Source organism: Scyliorhinus torazame, chromosome 19, assembly GCF_047496885.1.
Source record: "Scyliorhinus torazame isolate Kashiwa2021f chromosome 19, sScyTor2.1, whole genome shotgun sequence".
Lineage (NCBI taxonomy): Eukaryota > Metazoa > Chordata > Chondrichthyes > Carcharhiniformes > Scyliorhinidae > Scyliorhinus > Scyliorhinus torazame.
The window spans coordinates 35,208,065-35,218,449 of record NC_092725.1 but is presented as its reverse complement, the minus strand read 5'-3'; positions in this window follow the sequence as shown (position 1 = coordinate 35,218,449).

Sequence of the window (10,385 nt, the reverse complement as noted above, 5' to 3'; positions counted from 1 at the left end):
AAAACAGATCCTTGTGGTACACCACTAGTAACTGGACTCCAGTCTGAACATTTCCCATCAATCACCACTCTTTGTCTTCTTCCAGCCAGCCAATTTCTGATCCAAACTGCTAAATCACCCTGAATCCCATACCTCCATATTTTCTGCAATAGCCAACTTCCCACTACTGTCCTTGTCTGGCTCTCTCTCCTCTTACCCTAGTCATTCTTTTATTCCTGACATATCTATAGAAAGCTTCAGGGTTATCCTTGATATCCTACCTGCCAAAGACTTGTCATGCCCCCTCCTGGCACTTCTTAAATCTCTCTTTAGGTCCTTCCTAGCTAACTTGTAACTCTCGGGTGCCCTAACTGAACCTTCACGTCTCATCTTTACATAAGCCTCCTTCTTCCTCTTGACAAGTGCTTCAACTACTTTAGTAAACCACGGTTCCCTCGCTCAAGCACTTCCTCCCTGCTTGACAGGTACATACTTATCAAGGACATGCAGTATCTGTTCCTTGAACAAGCTCCACATTTCACTTGTGCCCATCCCCTGCAGTTTTCCACCCCATCCGATGCATCCTAAATCTTGCCTCATCACATCGTAATTGCCTTTCCCCCAGATATAACTCTTGCCCTGCGGTATATACCTATTTCTTTCCATCGCTAAAATTAATTTAATCGAACTGTGATCACTATCACCAAAGTGCACACCTACCTCCAAATCCAAGACCTGTCCTGGTTCATTACCCAGTACCAAATCCAATATGGACTCGCCTCTCGTTGGCCGATCTACATACTGTGTCAGGAAACCCTCCTGCACACATTGGACAAAAACGGACCCTTCTAAAGCACTCAAACTGTGGAAAGAAACTTCCGATACCTGGGGATTCAGATCGCTAGGAGCTGGGGAACCTTACACAGACTTAATCTGACACGATTGGTAGAACAAATGGAGGAGGACTTCAAGAGGTGGGACATACAGCCTCTGTCGTTGGCGGGCAGAGTGCAGGCAATTAAGATGATGGTCCTCCCGAGGTTCTTATTTGTATTTCAATGTCTCCCTATACTAATCACTAAGACCTTTTTTTAAAAAATAGACAGGAGCATCACGAGCTTCGTGTGGGCAGGGAAAGTCCCGAGGGTAAGGAGGGGGTTCCTACAACGTAGCAGGGACAGAGGAGGATTGGCGCTACCGAATTTGGGCGACTACTATTGGGCTGCCAATGTGGCGATGATTCGTAAATGGATGATGGAGGGAGAGGGAGCGGCGTGGAAAAGACTGGAGAGAAAGTCCTGTAAAGGGACGAGCTTAGAGGCGCTGGTGACGGCGCCGCTACCGCTCTCACCAAAAAAGTTTACCACGAACCCGGTGGTGGCGGCAACACTGAATATCTGGGGACAATGGAGGCGACAGAGAGGTGTGCGGGGAGCCCTGGTGGGGTCCCCAATCAGGAACAACCATAGGTTTGCCCCAGGAAGAATGGATGGAGGATTTCAGAGCTGGCACCAGTTGGGAATTAGGAGGGTGGGAGATTTATTTATAGGTGGGACGTTTGCGAGCTTGGGAGCATTGGAGGAAAAGTATAAGTTGCCCCGGGGAAACTTCCTTAGATATATGCAGGTGAGGGCGTTCACAAGACAACAGGTGAGGGAATTTCCGCTGCTCCCGGCACAGGGGATTCAGGACAGAGTGCTTTCGGGGGTGTGGGTCGGAGAGGGCAAGGTGTCAGAGATATACCGAGAGATGAGGGAGGAGGGGGAGGAGTTGGTGGGCGAATTAAAAGGAAAGTGGGAAGAAGAGCTAGGGGAGGAGATAGAGGAGGGTATGTGGGCTGATGCCCTAAGCAGGGTAAATTCCTCTTCCTCGTACGCCAGGCTTAGCCTGATTCAATTCAATGTGCTACATAGAGCACACATAACGGGAGAAAGACTGAGCAGGTTCTTTGGAGTGGAGGACAAGTGTGGGAGGTGCGGCGGAAGCCCGGCAAACCACGCACATATGTTTTGGTCGTGCCCGGCACTGGAGGGGTATTGGAAGGGAGTGACGGGAGTGATTTCGCGGGTGGTGAAGGCCCGGGTCAAACCAGGCTGCGGGCTAGCTTTATTTGGGGTTGCGGATGAGCCGGGAGTGCAGGAGGCGAAAGAGGCCGACGTTGTGGCCTTTGCGTCCCTAGTAGCCCGGCGTAGGATTCTACTCATGTGGAAGGAGGCGAAACCCCCCGGACTGGAGGCCTGGGTAAACGATATGGCGGGGTTCATAAAACTGGAGCAGATAAAGTTTGCGCTGAGAGGATCGGCTCAAGGGTTCACCAGGCGGTGGCAGCCATTCCTCGACTACCTAGGGGAACGTTAGAGGGAAGACAGATGACCAGCAGCAGCAACCCAGGGGGGAGGGGGGGGGGGGGGGTGGAAGTTTTAGTTTATGTTAAACGATTAGATTACCATGTTGATTAGCCATTTGTTTATTGTTAAATTTTCTTTACTGTTATGTTTGATCTGTAAAGGGAAAAAATTTTGATCGAAAAAAATGTTCAATAAAATATATTTTTTTAAAAAAGGGAATGGCTGATAGCCGATTCAGTAATGGCAGAGAATAAATATCGGTTATGCTAGTCCGCGGGAGGGACACGGGTTCTTAGTGATTGCAGACACGCACTCAAACTAGCCATAAGGCATGATAATTAAGTCAACAATAACTGAGCAGACCATTGAGAAATGATACTAGGTATTCACATGATTTGGTTCACTGGAGCAGATTGTCATGATAATGGATTGCAGTTTACTTTGAAGCAGCTTGAGGATTACTTGAAAGGGAGCGGTATACACCATATAGAGTCAGCTCCACATCATCCACCAACAAATGGATTGACCCAACATTTTTGCAATCATGAAATCATTCAATGACATTATCAGGAAGAATAAACAAAATTCTAATATCTCATCGAAGCACTGTACATGCTACCACGCAAAGTTCACCCGAAATGCTGTTGTTCATTCGGAAATGATGAATATTGTTTGATTTGATAATTCCATCTGATACTTCAGAGATTGTCATATGAAAACACAAAGAACAAATTAACAAAGGACAGTGAAAATCTCTAAAAGAGGCATGTCAACCACGGAGAGAGTGTGCTAACTAGGAATTACACCATTAACGAGAAATGGGTACCAGCTATGATCCGAGCGAAGGCTGTTCTGATATGCACCGTATGGGCAGATGATGAAAGAGTTTGGTGACGTCATGCTGATCAGGTACATAGAACATAGAAAATACAGCACAGAACAGGCCCTTCGGCCCACGATGTTGTGCCGAACCTTTGTCCTAGATTAATCATAGATTATCATTGAATTTACAGTGCAGAAGGAGGCCATTCGGCCCTTTGAGTCTGCACCGGCTCTTGGAAAGAGCACCCTACCCAAACTCAACACCTCCGCCCAACACCAAGGGCAATTTGGACATTAAGAGCAATTTATCATTGGCCAATTCACCTAACCCGCACATCTTTGGACTGTGGGAGGAAACCGGAGCACCCGGAGGAAACCCACGCAGACACGGGGAGGACGTGCAGACTCCGCACAGACAGTGACCCAAGCCGGAATCGAACCCGGGACCCTGGAGCTGTGAAGCAATTGTGCTATCCACAATGCTACCGTGCTGCCCTTAAGAACAAATAAATCTACACTATATCATTTTACCGTAATCCATGTACCTAATGTTTCCGACTCAACTACTTCCACAGGCAGTGCATTCCATGCCCCCACTACTCTCTGGGTAAAGAACCTACCGCTGATATCCCTCCTATATCTTCTACCTTTCACCTTAAATTTATGTCCCCTTGTAATGGTTTGTTCCACCCGGGGAAAAAGTCTCTGACTGTCTACTCTATCTATTCCCCTGATCATCTTATAAACCTCTATCAAGTCGCCCCTCATCCTTCTCCGTTCTAATGAGAAAAGGCCTAGCACCCTCAACCTTTCCTCGTAAGACCTACTCTCCATTCCAGGCAACATCCTGGTAAATCTTCTTTGCACCTTTTCCAAAGCTTCCACATACTTCCTAAAATGAGGCGACCAGAACTGTACACAGTACTCCAAATGTGGCCTTACCAAAGTTTTGTACAGCTGCATCATCACCTCACGGCTCTTAAATTCAATCCCTCTGTTAATGAACGTGAGCACACCATAGGCCTTCTTCACAGCTCTATCCACTTGAGTGGCAACTTTTAAAGATGTATGAACATAGACCCCAAGATCTCTCTGCTCCTCCACATTGCCAAGAACTCTACCGTTAACCCTGTATTCCGCATTCATATTTGTCCTTCCAAAATGGACAACCTCACACTTTTCAGGGTTAAACTCCATCTGCCACTTCTCAGCCCAGCTCTGCATCCTATCTATGTCTCTTTGCAGCCGACAAAAGCCCTCCTTACTATCCACAACTCCACCAATCTTTGTTTCGTCTGCAAATTTACTGACCCACCCTTCAACTCCCTCATCCAAGTCATTAATGAAAATCACAAACAGCAGAGGACCCAGAACTGATCCCTGGTAACTAGGATCCAGGCTGAATATTTGCCATCCACCACCACTCTCTGACTTCTATCGGTTAGCCAGTTCGTTATCCAACTGGCCAAATTTCCCACTATCCCATGCCTCCTTACTTTCTGCATAAGCCTACCATGGGGAACTTTATCAAATGCCTTACTAAAATCCATGTACACTACATCCACTGCTTTACCTTCATCCACATGCTTGGTCACCTCCTCAAAGAATTCAATAAGATTTGTAAGGCAAGACCTACCCCTCACAAATCCATGCTGACTATCCCTAATCAAGCAGTGTCTTTCCAGATGCTCAGAAATCCTATCCTTCAGTACCCTTTCCATTACTTTGCCTACCACCGAAGTAAAACTAACTGGCCTGTAATTCCCAGGGTTATCCCTAGTTCCTTTTTTGAACTGGGCACGACATTCGCCACTCTCCAATCCCCTGGTACCACCCCTGTTGACAGTGAGGACGAAACGATCATTGCCAACGGCTCTGCAATTTCATCTCTTGCTTCCCATAGAATCCTTGGATATATCCCATCAGGCCCGGGGGACTTGTCTATCCTCAAGTTTTTCAAAATGCCCAACACATCTTCCTTCCTAACAAGTCTTTCCTCGAGCTTACCAATCTGTTTCACACTGTCCTCTCCAACAATATCGCCCCTCTCATTTGTAAATATTGAAGAAAAGTACTCGTTCAAGACCTCTCCTATCTCTTCAGACTCAATACACAATCTCCCGCTACTGTCCTTGATCGGACCTACCCTCGCTCTCGTCATTCTCATATTTCTCACATATGTGTAAAAGGCCTTGGGGTTTTCCTTGATCCTACCCGCCAAAGATTGTTCATGCCCTCTCTTAGCTCTCCTAATCCCTTTCTTCACTTCCCTCCTGGCTATCTTGTATCCCTCCAATGCCCTGTCTGAACCTTGTTTCCTCAGCCTTACATAAGTCTCCTTTTTCCTCTTAACAAGACATTCAACCTCTCTTGTCAACCATGGTTCCCTCACTCGACCATCTCTTCCCTGCCTGACAGGGACAGACATATCAAGGACACGTAGCACCTGTTCCTTGAACAAGTTCCACATTTCACTTGTGTCCTTCCCTGCCAGCCTATGTTCCCAACTTATGCACTTCAATTCTTGTCTGACAACATCGGATTTACCCTTCCCCCAGTTGTAAACCTTGCCCTGTTGCACGTACCTATCCCTCTCCATTACTAAAGTGAAAGTCACAGAATTGTGGTCACTATCTCCAAAATGCTCCCCCACTAACAAATCTATCACTTGCCCTGGTTCATTACCCAGTACTAAATCCAATATTGCCCCTCCTCTGGTCGGACAATCTACATACTGTGTTAGAAAAGCTTCCTGGACACACTGCACAAACACCACCCCATCCAAACTATTTGATCTAAAGAGTTTCCACTCAATATTTGGGAAGTTAAAGTCACCCATGACTACTACCCTATGACTTCTGCACCTTTCCAAAATCTGTTTCCCAATCTGTTCCTCCACATCTCTGCTACTATTGGGGGGCCTATAGAAAACTCCTAACAAAGTGACTGCTCCTTTCCTATTTCTGACTTCAACCCATACTACCTCAATAGGGTGATACTCCTCGAACTGCCTTTCTGCAGCTGTTATACTATCTCTAATTAATAATGCCACCCCCCCATAAGTACCACCCTCCCTAATCTTATTGAAACATCTATATCCAGGGACCTCCAACAACCATTTCTGCCCCTCTTCCATCCAAGTTTCCGTGATGGCCACCACAACGTAGTCCCAAGTACCAATCCATGCCTTAAGTTCACCCACCTTATTCCTGATGCTTCTTGCGTTGAAGTATACACACTTCAACCCATCTCCGTGCCTGCAAGTACTCTCCTTTGTCAGTGTTCCCTTCCCCACTGCCTCATGACACGCTTTGGCGTCCTGAATATCGGCTACCTTAGTTGCTGGACTACAAATCCGGTTCCCATTCCCCTGCCAAATTATTTTAAACCCTCTGAAGAGTACTAGAAAACCTCCCTCCCAGGATATTGGTGCCCCTCTGGTTCAGATGAAACCCGTCCTGCTTGTACAGGTCCCACCTTCCCCAGAATGCACTCCAATTATCCAAATACCTGAAGCCCTCCCTCCTACACCATTCCTGCAGCCACGTGTTCAACTGCACTCTCTCCCTATTCCTAGCCTCGCTATCACGTGGCACCGGCAACAAACCAGAGATGACAACTCTGTCTGTCCTGGCTTTTAACTTCCAGCCTAACTCCCTAAACTTGTTTATTACCTCCACACCCCTTTTCCTACCTATGTCGTTGGTACCAACGTGCACCACGACTTCTGGCTGCTCACCCACCCCCTTAAGGATCCTGAAGACACGATCCGAGACATCCTTGACCCTGGCACCCGGGAGGCAACATACCTTCCGGGAGTCTCGCTCGCGACCACAGAATCTCCTATCTATTCCCCTAACCAGTGAATCTCCTACAACTATTGCTTTTCTATTCTCCCCCCTTCCCTTCTGAGCCCCAGAGCCAGACTCAGTGCCAGAGACCTGGCCACTAGGGCCTTCCCCCGGTAGGTCAACCCCCCCAACAGCATCCAAAACGGTATACTTGTTTTGAAGGGGAACGGCCACGAGGGATCCCTGCACTGTCTGCCTGTTTGTTTTTTTCCCCATAACTGTAACCCAGCTATTCTTGTCCTGTACCCTGGGTGTGGTTACCTCCCTGTAACTCTTCTCAATCACCCCCTCTGCCTCCCGGATGATCCGAAGTTCATCCAACTTCAGCTCCAGTTCCCTAACACGGTCTTTGAGGAGCTGAAGTTGGGTGCACTTCCCGCAGGTATAGTCAGCGGGGACACCGGTGGTATCCCTCACCACCCACATCCTACAGGAGGAGCATGCAACTGGCCTAGCCTCAATACCCTCTTACCTTACCGAATATAGCTGCCATATGGACTAACTAGATCTCCGCCCTCCGACTCTGCTCCCAGTCAGCTACACTTTCTGTAAACTCCTGGCTCTCTTTGCACTCTTTGCAGAAATGTCGGAAACAAAATGAAATGAGCACCTTACTCCCTCCTCACCTAACTCCCTCGGTCACCAAACTCTCACTATCGCACTCAAATGCACCAAATTCAGCACTCCCTCAGTCACCAAACTCTCACTATAGCACTCAAATGCATCAAATTCAGCACTCCCTCAGTCACCAAACTCTCACTGTAGCACTCAAATGCATCAAATTCAGCACTCAGTGCAAACAAAGTCTGCATTATAGTGGATCACTTTTATACTGTGAATCTAGCCTCTGACAACTGGGCTAATCCAATTAACTAATTAACAAGCTTCAGCTGCAAGTGTCTACAAGTTGAAGCTTTGTTAAAAGCTGATTAAAAATTCACTTTCTTCTAAACCAAACAGCAAATTTTAAGTGAATTAACTAAATAAAAGAAAGACTCGACTTTAGATTAAAATGAAGCCTTATACTCCCTCGGTCACCAAACTCTCACTATCGCACTCAAATGCACCAAATTCAGCACTCAGTACTTTCTGCCTTTTGAATATCTAGAGAGCTACTCTTTGGAATGGAGCCCAGAGACAATGACAAGAGCAGATTCTGTTTCTGATGACTTAACACTGCCTACAGTGACAGTTAGCAAAATAAATACTCAAGAAGTACCATTTACAGAAAGGAATGAGGACACTTCTGAGGTTGGAATTAGTTGAGTTCAAGAACGCTGAATTCTACCAAAAAGGAATAGACATCCACCACAGAACCTGTCTTATTGAATTTTATATACGTATAGAAATATCATATCAAGGGATATATTCTGTCAATTTCAATTGTTGTCATTGCACTAATAAACCTGTGGCACAGTGGTTAGCATGGCTGCGTCACAGCACCAGGGTCCCGAATCCGGCCTTGGGCAACTGGGATTGTAGAGTTTGTACATTCTCCCCGTGTCTGCATGGGTTTCCTCTGCGTGCTCTGGTTTCCTTCCACAGTCCAAAGATATGTGGGTTCGGTGAATTGGCCATGCTAAATTGCCCCTTAGTTTCCAGGGATGTGCAGGTTAAGTTATGGGGTTAGAGAATAGAGGGGAATGGACATGGGTAGAGTGCTTATTTGAAGGTTTGGTGCAGCCTCGATGTGCCGAATTACCTCCTTCTGCGCTGTAAGGATTCTCTGATTAACTGGGAATACATTCTTGCTGGTTCTGCGTCACATGATGTGGAGTGACGTGAGCAGAGTGCCTGAACGGGCTTTGGGAAAATCAACTTCATGATTGCATTGAGCAACATTCTGAAAAACTCATCATGTTTTACAAGAATCCAGAGTGTGGGCACCTCCATACCTTTTCTCTTTGCGGCAATAAAGATATATAACAGGAAGGTGATGGGGTGTGATAGTTGACAGAGGTGTGGACCAGCATATTAGAGAGGTTACAATGCCTTCAGAATTCAGAAGGCAAGACATGTTTGGTGCTGGAATCATGGAGGAGGTGACAGAAATTGGAGTGAAATGTGAGGACAGGGAAGGACTATAGTGCTCTGGGAGGGAGGGGATGAAGTGAGAGCAGAAGTGTGGGAAATGGGTCGGACTCGGTTGAGGAATTCTCAGATGAGGAAAAAGGAAGATATGTCAAAAGCACAGGTGTGGAACATTGTATCATCAGAACAGATGTGATGAAGGTGGAAAAGCTGTGAGACAGAGAGAGACTGGTGCTGGTCCGCACAACGCCAACTCAATCTGACTGGTTGAGAAGCCTGGAACAAGGTGATTTCATGGGTTATTGCAATCATTGCTACTTTACTCATTGGTTAAGGGAGGTTGACACATTTACAATAAATGGAAACTGTGGTTTCAGAGAGAAATAGGAAATGGGCAGCAGTAGTTTATCACTTTGTCAATTGGATCTTAGTGCTCTGGACAAAATTGCAAAGTTTGGTTCTTATCTTGTCTCACGAGGCACAAGACTGGGAAATGGCAAGTGACCAAAAGGTCAGGATTAGGCTTGTCGACTGAGTGGAGCTGTCCTGCAAAGTGGTCACCCATCTCCATTCTGCCTCCCAGTGTAGAGGTCTTGGAGAGACTAGGTGCGGACTGGGTGTCTGCCTGTTGGAACAGCTCGGCTCGGTCTGCAAGCCTGACTCCTGCCTTTCTGTTGCTGCCATTTCGGCCGACTGGAATCTTCGAGTAAAGCACAATGCAAACTGGCGGAACAGCTCCTCATCTTCCAAGTCGACATTATGCAACCTTCTGGACTCAACGTGGATTCCAACAACTTCACAACATAAATCCTCTCCTCCATTTTTAATTGTTCCCCAAGTTACAGTCGGTATCTTGTTCTAATTTATTATCTTACGACAGATCAGAACAATTTTGCTATTAATTCTACTATTAATACCTACTCTAGACCACAGAGTCATAGATTCATAGATATTTACAGCATGGAAACAGGCCCTTCGGCTCAGCTTGTCCCTGCCACCCAGTTTCGATCTGTGGTAGGCTATATTAGGGGTATTGCGGCACCTAGGTGGGATGTACCTTATTAGTATGATTGGTAGATCCTGCCTGCTGGTTCCGCCCAGCAGGCGGAGCATAAGAGTCGTTGTTTCACCCACAGCAGTCATTCTGTACCAGAGCTGCAGGGGTAACTACTTGTGCATCAAGAATTGAAGAATGACTGCTCTCCGCATCATACCAGAGTGCCTATAAATCAACCCCCACGCGGAAAATGCAGCAGCAACTTTTAAACATTGGCTGGCATGTTTCAACGGGTACATCAGGACGGCCCCGACTACCCCCACGGAGTAACAGAAACTGCAAGTCCTGCACTCAAGG